Source organism: Mus caroli, unplaced genomic scaffold (assembly GCF_900094665.2).
Source record: "Mus caroli unplaced genomic scaffold, CAROLI_EIJ_v1.1 scaffold_11791_1, whole genome shotgun sequence".
Lineage (NCBI taxonomy): Eukaryota > Metazoa > Chordata > Mammalia > Rodentia > Muridae > Mus > Mus caroli.
This window is the reverse complement of record NW_018390862.1, coordinates 14,607-24,656: the sequence shown is the minus strand read 5'-3', so window position 1 is coordinate 24,656 and position 10,050 is coordinate 14,607. Positions and strand designations below refer to the sequence as shown.

The following is a 10,050-nucleotide window of genomic DNA, read 5'->3' as shown; positions in this document are numbered from 1 at the left end:
TCCAGATATAGCTGTCTCTTGTGAGACCATGCCGGGGCCTAGCAAACAAAGAAGTGGATGCTCACAGTCAGCTATTGAATGGATCACAGGGCCCCCAATGGATGAGCTAGAGAAAGCACCCAAGGAACTAAAGGGAACTGCAACCCTATAGGTGGAACAACAATATGAACTAACCAGTACCCCGGATCTCTTGTCTCTAGGTGCATATGTATCAAAAGATGGCCTAATAGGCCATCACTTGAAAGAGAGGCCCATTGGATTTGCAAACGTTATATGCCCCAGTACAGGGGACCGCCAGGGCCAAAAAGAGGGAGTGGGTGGTTAAGGGAGTGGGGGTGGTGGGTATAGGGGACTTTGGTATAGCATTGGAAATGTAAATGAGCTAAATACCTAATTAAAAATGGAAAGAAAATTAAAAAAATAAAAGCAACAAACAATACTTTGAGAGAAAATAACACTGACCAACAACTAATGATCAGAAATCCTTATGTGTTTGTGTTTGTATTTGCATCTGTGTGTGTGTAATATTAAACCAAATAATGCTTAATTGTTCCTATTTTGATAATATTTATGAAGTCATTCATCTAGAGTCATTTATATATTCACAGACTTCACTGAACCTATTGTGATATAGGTCTTGTGTGTGAATTTTTCCACTACTATTACCCCCTCCCATGAATGAAACATATTAATTTTTTAATGAAATGGTGTGTTTTCACATAAAGTTCATGAGCATTATATAGGAGGTACAATCTGAACCCACAGATTGTACTCTTCTTAGTATGTTACCTGATATTCTGAGTATTTTTATAGTACATTAGAAAGCTATTACAAAATGTCAGGCCTCTGAGAGGGCCACCAACAATATGCAACACTGTAACTATGCTCAACACTCTCCTAATATTCAATCTTGTTCCTCTTTCAAATCAGTGCCTTCTATTGCATCAGTAATCTGTGATATTCCAAATACCAACCAAGCAGTTTAACATTTTGCTGATGTCTTAGATTCTGTAGCTGTATCAAAACACCATGGTCAAAAGAACCATGTGAGAAAAGTCTTATTTCCCTATGTAACTTGGTCACAGTTAATAGAATGAAGTCAAGACAAGAACTTGGATCCAGACACTCAATGAGAGCACGTGTAATAATGCTGATTACTGGCTGCATGTCCATGCTCTCTACAGTCCTCTTTCTTATAACTCCCAGAACAATTTTCCCAGAGGTGACACTGTCACAGCAGTAGGGTCACCTTATATTAAACATTAATTAGCATCATGGCTTACACACATACCTACAGGTCAAAGCGATGGTAGCCATTCATTAACTAAGATTCATTATTCTCCATGTTTAAGTTTATGTACATATGAATGAGACCACTTTCGACTAAAACTTAGTGATTGGCATTACATTAGGCATTGGTTTGCTACCCTACATTGTATGTTCTAACTTTGTATGTTACTTAAAATTTTTGAATAATTTAGTGGTACTTTTGTTAAGACAAAGCAAAAACATATGATGAGTACAATCTAATATTTTAAAATTACTAAAGATTCAAGAAAGCATTTCATTTTTGTACTTCTGTGGAAAATTTGAATCTAGTCTAAGATAACACAACATTTTGGGAAAAGATTCATCCTAGCAAGCCTGCACTAGAAGCCAAGATGGAGAAAACATCCACAACAACCATGACTGTTCCCCTGATGCTGTGGTAGACAGAGAAGAGGGTGATCCAGACACTGCAGAACACCAGCATGCTGAACATTAGGAATTTGGCTTCATTGAATCTGTCAGGATGGTTCCTAGCCAAGAAAGCCACAGTGAAGCTTCCCAGAGCCAAGGCACCCAAGTATCCCAGAACAAAGTGGAAGGCAATGACTGAGCCTTTGTTGCAAATAATGATGGTCTTTCCATGTTCAGATTGTGTATTTCTGTCAATAAAGGGAGGAGATGTTACCAACCAGATTCCACAGAGAACAAGTTGAATTAAGGTACAAATGGTAATGGCCAAGTTAGGTGCCCCTGATGCCAGCATCCCTCTCATCCTTCTCCCTGGAGTAGTGAGCTTGAAAGCGATGAGCATAGTTATTGTTTTAGCCAAAACTGTAGAAATAGCCACTGTGAAAAATACTCCAAATATGGTCTGCTGCAGGATGCAGGTGGCCTGGTTGGGATGTCCAAAAGAGAAATGAGCAGAGAAAACAGAAGACTAGAGAGATGAGCAGGATGTAGCTGAGAATGCAGTTATTCGTCTTCACAATAGGTTTATCCTTGTTCTTCACAAAAGTGACTAGTATTAGAACAGTGAGGGCAGAGGAGGACAGGGCCATGCAACCTAGAGCCATCCCCAATGGATCTTCATAAGTCAGGAATGACACAACTCTTTGGAGGTAGTGGGTTTTTTTCTAAGTTGGCATACTTATCATCTGGACACCTCACACACTGTTCTATATCTGCTGGCAAACAACAATAGACCCTTATAAGATACCATAAAAATGTAGTTAATAATTGTACATTTGTATTATTCAGATCATATATCAATAAATAATTTGGTGTTGAGAATCCATTCCATTACTTACTATTGAAGGGACCACTAACTCAAGAATTGTCTCTATTAACCTATGCTTTGTGATGGGACAAAATACCAACATCCAGAATTGAACAGCAAAAATTATTTATTAAACAAAAATAATGAAAATGTGATGAATGTTAATATGTATAATCTCAGATTATTTAATTCCTCAAACCATAAATTCACTCCTCACATACAAGCATAGTGTGCAGACATAGTTACTGATGCTAGTTTATAAAATACATTATGTACTTTGTTTACTTTGAGAGTTGTGTCCTTGTCTGTATCTACACATAGGCACCAGAACATACAATTCCTCATGCAAATATTTACACAAAGGAATATTTTCTTTTTTGAAGCTGTATGCCTCATAGGCCTATACATGTCCCTCTCATTGTGGTAAGATCTCTTTCTTCCCAACTACATATTCTAAAATGTTTGCTATGAAGGTTATGGATATTCACATTCATCCATCTTTCCTTAGGTAGGCTTTGATTGATAATAAGCACTCTCACATCTCTTGTTGCATTCTTGAAGTCTTCACCCTTGTTCTAATTCTTTGACAGGGAATCATTAATTCTTTAAGTTATCTAAGCTCTTAAAATATATTTCATTAAACAACAACTGTGAGACTGAGCATCTGGTCTTTGACAGGGCCTAAGCTGGGTGATGGAGGAAAAGATTGTGGATTGGTCACGTAATCAAGTTTCTTGTACAAAGAATCAAAGAAGAATAAATATATACATAGATTATGCCTAAATATTTGTTTAAAAATAGTTACACAGGCATGTTCCCCTAAATATGTTCCATTTAATAAAATTAGTAGCCTTCATATTGTAAATGAAATGCATTTTTAGTAGAAAATGTTGCAAGTTATTTGCTGGGTTGAAAAGAAGTAGACATTACTCATCAAGTTCTGAAACATGGAAATTTTCAGTCTTCAGTTTCCATCTAGGCCATATCATATTTCTAGTTTGGAAAGAGAAGGCATTCAAATTCATCAATTTTGCTTCTGCATGCAAGCATGTACCTGTTTCATTGGAAACCTCATTTTATGGGAAATGAACACAGGGAAAGCAGCAGTCTGCTGTTTGTTTCTGATGAATTTTCCTGAATCCAGCAGTACGTGTCACACTACAAAGGGAGGAGATAACCTGGGGCAATACATAAATATTATACAATATTTGTGTTTATGTATATATCATATGTATAATGACTTGTAGATTGATATGTAGGGCATTAACAGATATAGTTACAAATATTCCTCTGATAACAAGCATTATTTAACAATTTCAGGAACATTATCATTTTGTGTTACCCTGCAATGCACTGAATGTCATACAACATTTACTATATCATGTAATATTTTATATGCAACATTGAGGTTGTAGCAATTTGAAATTTTTTATTCCTAAGCTTATTAATCCAAAAGTAATATTTATGTGGCATAAAGTTCTCTCCCATGAGATATATGTATATATATGTATATACACAGGACTAATATCCAATATATACAAAGAACTCAAGAATCTGGACTCCAGAAAATCAAATAAACCTATTAAAAATGGGGTACAGAGCTAAACAAAGAATTCTCAACGGAAGAATACCGAATGGCTGAGAAGCACCTGAAAAATATTCAACATCATTAATCATCAGGGAAATGCAAATCAAAACAACCCTGAGATTCCATCTCACACCAGTAAGAATGGCTAAGATAAAAAATTCAGGTGACAGAAGATGCTGGTGAGGATGTGAAGAAAGAGAAAAACTCCTCAATTGCTGGTGGGATTGCAAGCTGGAACAAACACTCTAGAAATCAGTTTGGTGGTTTCTCATAAAACTGTACATAGTACTACTAGAAGATTCAGCAATACCTCTCCTGCACATATACCCAGATGATGTGCCAACTTGGAATAAGGGCACATGCTCCACTATGTTCATAGCAGCCTTATTTATAATAGCCAGAAGCTGGAATGAACCCAGATGTCCCTCAACAGAAAAATGGATACAGAAAATGTGGTACAATTACACAATGGAGTACTACTCAGTTATTAAAAACAATGAATTTGTGAAATTCTTAGTAAATGGATGGATCTGGAGGATATCATCCTGAATGAGGTAACCCAATCACAAAAGATCTCACTTCATATGCACTCACTGATAAGTGGATATTATCCCAGAAACTTAGAATACCCAAGATACAATTTGCAAAACACATGAAGCTCAAGAAGAAGAAAGACCAAAGTTTGGATACTTTGTTCCTCCTTAGAATGGGGAACAAAATACCCAGGGAAGGAGTTACAGAGACAAAGTTTGTATCAGAGCCTGAAGGAAGGACAATCCAGACACTGCCCCACTTGGGGATCCACCTCAGAAGCAACTACCAAACCTAGACGCTATGCAGATGTCAACAAGAACCTCCTGACAGGAGCCTGATATTGCTGTCTCCTGGAAGGCTCTGCCAGTGCCTGGCAAATACAGAAGCGGATGCTCACAGTCATTCATTGGACTGAGTACAAGGTCCCCAATGAAGGAGCCAGAGAAATACCCAGGGAGCTGAATGGGACTGAAGCCCCATAGAAGGAACATCAATATGAACTAACCAGTACCCCCAGAGCTTCTTGGAATTACGCCACCAACCAAAGAAAACACATGGTGGAACTTGTGGCTCTAGCTATAGATGTAGCAGAGGATGGCCTAGTCAGGATGGGAGGAGAGGCCCTTAGTCCTGCGAAGGCTCTATGCCCCATATAGGGGAAAGCCAGGAACACAAATGGGAGTGGGTGTGTTGGGGAGTAAGGGGAGGCAGGAGGGGATAAGAAGGGTAAACTAGGAAAGGAGCTAACGTTTGAAATGTAAATAATGAAAATATCTAATCAAAATATCTGGACAAAGTAAAAAGAACAAAATAAGAACACTGAGTTGCATGGAGAGAAAAGGTAGGGTATATCAAGAAAGAGTTGTTTAATGAATATGAACAAAATAAGTTATAGAAGATCTCATGAAATCAATAAAATTTTCTAAGTTTAAAATTAAACCTCGAACCTGTATCCCATCCCCATATCCTCCTGCTTTTATAAGGGAGCTACCACAACCACCCACACACTCCCACTTCAGCACCCTAGCACACCTCCATGCTGGGGCATCAATTCCCCACAAGACCATGGGCCTTCCCTCCCACTGATGCCAGATAGGGCAACCCTCCACAGAGGAGGGTAAACCAGGAAGGGGGATAGCATTTGGAATGTAAATAACTAAAATAGCCCATAGAAATATATAAAATGAAAAAAAAAACCCACATGTTTCTGGAGAAAGATTTCTGTTAATGTATATATGCTATAGTTAATTAGACTGTAAATATGTTCACAAGGAATCAGAAAATTCCACCTTATTTATATATATATATTTAATAAATATATTCCTGTATTGTTGGTGAATAGGCATGTGGGCACTATTGAACTTGAAATCTAGAGGTCTTTGATCCCTTAACCAGATTTACATGAAGTTGAGAGTTATCAAATTTTGGTATTTGTAACTGAGGATGGTCTTTTGCAAGAGTAGCAATTGGTCTTAACCACAGAGCTATTATTTCAGTGCCTCATATTTTAAATTTACATATCTTGAAAAAAATTAAAATTGTGGTATACCCACTGATGGTCCTCCTGTGACCCACTCCAAATATTCAGATATATGAAGTTGTTGGCTCTGTGGGAAACAAGGCAAATAGCTTCCTATTTTCACTTTTAATCCAAGGCCTTGTGGAAAATTCCAAATGATAAAAATGTCATAATCTGCACACTGATTTTCCCTATGCTTCATGTTCACCAGTTCTCCAACAGGGTTAGTAAATATCCTGGATTTCAGCATGGAAGACACCTAATTAAGATGCATCATTAGATGTTTACACATGCATATCAATAAAGGGAATGCTAAATTGAGAATTTCCTATAATTTCTTAATGAATTTCAGAAAAGACAGCTGTATTAAAGTAATTCCTTGTAGCAAATACAATATGCTTCATGGATGATTAAAAATTAATATACTTCATATTAATGTCCCATGTGAAATTCGCTAGAAAAAAATGATTACAAGATAATAAGGAAATGTAAGAAACTTTGCCTGCTGACAATCAGTGAATATTCCTTTGAGTACTGCCATTTGCTGAGATTCTACTTGTTGAAGAATGAGTTCATGGTAGGTATGGGCCACAGCATACACAGCATTATACAGATTGTAACTTTCCTCACTCAGGACCATGTCATATTTGTGCAGTGTTGTCCAATGCAATGCGTTGTTGAATGTAAGATGATCACTTTTATTGCTGTTCTTAGAGATTGAACAATTAAAATAATTCCATCTCAGTCTAGTCTCAGAAATGTTTACTGGGTATTTCTCACTATTCATTGTTTGCAAGAAATTCCTAAATTTAACAATTTCACCTAAGTGGTGTGCAAAGGTAATAGTCCCATGAAAGAAATCAAAGCTGAAATCTTTTTTATTTGTGATGACATCCCATTGAGAGGTTGTGATCCAGGTTCTCCTTACACCTAAATCTTCCNACCTTCTAAAGCTGACTTCTAGGGTAGAGTTCATTTCACCATAAATGATAACAANCTTTGCTGTTGATTCCATAATTTGTATGTCATATATCGTAGCCCTTGTCATATATAACTGCATGTCTTCTGGGATCATATTAACAAAAGCTAAACAGATTCCATGTCTTTGCATTTCTTCTCTCATGTCTGATAGAAACTGAACACTCTGGTCATCATCTGAGATGACCAGTACTATCCAAGTCCATCTAAAATGAAGCATCAAAGAGACCATGGCATGGGACAAACGTGTGTCCCTGGTGGCTACCTGATGGACATAGGGAAACTTGTCATGGTCACTCAGTTTAGGATTAAATGGTCCAAAGAAAACCTAAAGGATGTAGAAGAGAGAATGAAACATCTACATAAGGAATAAGATTGTTAGAATATTTGAACTTATACACAGGTAATGTTATTCACCTTCCAGAACTCATATTAAACATATTAAGATTATTACATAAATATCATGCATTATTCCTATTAGATTCTAGAGTATTCCTGACAAGTCTAAATGTCCTAGAAAACAGTTTTGCCTGTTTGCTCAGTATATCTATGATCCTATTATGTAATTCTTTTCATGTGTATGTGTGTGTGTGTGTGTGTGTGTGTGTGTGTGTGTGTGTGTGTGTGTNTGTGTGTGTGTGTGTGTGTGTGTGTGTGTGTGTGTGTGTGTGTGTGTAGCAGTGGACTCATAAGTGCATACTGTCCAAGTTTCTTATAGGAACATGTAAATTGGATTTGAAAGTTCTTAACTTGAGCTAGAGAGATGGCTCAGTGTTTAAGAGCACTGACTGCTCCTCCAGAGGTCCTGAGTTCAATTCCCAGTAACCACGTGGTGACTCATCACCACCTGTAAGGGGATCTGATGCCCTCTTCTGGTCTGTCCAAAGGCAGTGACAATGTACTCACCTACATTAAATAAATGAATCTTTAAACACAACAAGTTGTTAACTCATCCAGTGTCACATATTCTTACCCTTGGTGTCCCAGTATGAATCGACAGTTTTACAGATGTTTTCCATGATGGTCCTATAAAGCTTATGTAACATGTTCCATAAAATACACAGATATTATCAGTAAATTCCACTGTAAAGTTCTTTTCTGAATATATTTTATCCAGATCTCCCAATGTTTTTTCACACTGACCAGAAGTAATGGAGTATATCAAAGACATGTTGGGTAAAAGATAAGGATTCTTGTTGATTTCATCAGTAGCAAAAAACAGTACTAGGAAAAACTCATATCTTCTTGCTGGCATTCTAAAACAAGGCATAATTATGATTAAGGGATATGTTTGAAATATAAAAATTCAATTGCTGTAAAGTTTGTAGTATGAGATACTAAATTTCTTTCTAAATGTCTTGAAATAAACCTCATAAATTAGAGATCTTTAGAATTAAATACAATTTAAGAATTCATAGACATAGGACACTATGATATAAGTTTGGTATTTGTGAAAATGAAGATTGTTTTATCTTAGAATGCTAACCTTGAACTAGATTACAGTCTATTGAAGGAGACTAGTATAAAATGATCTTAAAGCTGTAATTCCACACATACATAATAAAACCATGACTTAAACCACATATTAAATATATAACACATTCTCCTTAAAATTTTTTACTATTTAAATGCATTTTACACTGTGGAGAGTCAGAGTGCTTCCATGAGAACAGTGTGTATAGCCAAGGCCATGAGAGCAGTCTGTGTAGCCAAGGTCAGAGAGTAGTGTGTGCAACCAAGAGGAACTCTTATCTATGTTAATCTGTAGAGGAACTTTCTCAAGAAGAGTGCTGTGTGCTGAAGTGCTTATAAGCTGGAGGTGCAGAAATAAACTTTAAGCTTTAATCAGAATACTGATCTATGTTTCTCTAGTTCCCACTTTTCATTTCCAGGTCTCCCTCCAGGTTAGCCCTGCTTGAACTTAACCTGCTGGAAGGCTACATTACATATCACACACCATAATAATAATGAATATTTTGAGAATCAAATAATGCATAAAAATTTTTGTTAACTTTTATTTTCATATCCTTTCATACCCTAAAATACCATCAATGCATATCTAATAATATTCAAACCTGAGGATCCCATATCTAATGTTGAGCACCAAATAGTTTCAAAACATAGAAAATCATCCGTTCCGGCCATCTTCCTTCTGAGCCCAGCGGAGGCAGCTAAGGGCTCCAGAGTGTGCTCCACACCTCAGAACCTCGGGATCACCTCGGGATTACGGGTGAGTATAACACAGCATCAGCTTCAAGAATCACGGAGGGTCTTGTGCCAGCAGAAACAGGGACAAAGGAACCCCGCCCGACCAGAGGTTGGGATCCATTCAGGTTGGGGCCAGCCCCGCCATCTTCTGCGTGAACCCAGCCAAGGGCGTCTAGGGCACCAGAGGACTCTCCACACTGCAGGACCCCTAGCACACCCAGGACTTCCTGATTACCTGAGAGCATGTGGGTGATAGAAACAACAGAGCTACTTGGTCCAGGTCCCCTCAGGTCTTCATCCTCAGCCAGGAGGCAGAGCTTAGACTCAGACCCCAGGGCACATTCCTTGCCAGAGGAGAGTTGGCCTACAGGGAGGGTTCTGACCTCAGAACTCAGGAGGTGGATCAGAGCTCCAGACTGCTGGATACCTGCCCAACCAGAAACAGCTTGAACATTAACACCAGAGATTTCCAGATGGTGAAAGGCAAACGTAAGAATCTTACTAACAGAAACCAAGAACATTGGGCATCATCAGAACCCAGTACACCCACCACAATGAGTCCTGGATACCTCAGCACAACCAAAAAGCAAGACGTGGATTTAAAATCATATCTCATGATGGTGGTAGAAGATTTAAAGAAGGGAATTAATAACTCACTTAAAGAAATACAGGAGAACA

At 37.8% G+C, this 10,050-nt stretch overlaps 1 pseudogene; it reads right to left on the bottom strand.

Annotated features, from left to right (window-relative positions):
* Window positions 1–1,551: 1,551 nt before the first annotated feature.
* LOC110288874 overlaps window positions 1,552–10,050 on the bottom strand; it is a 17,319-nt pseudogene continuing 8,820 nt past the window's right edge.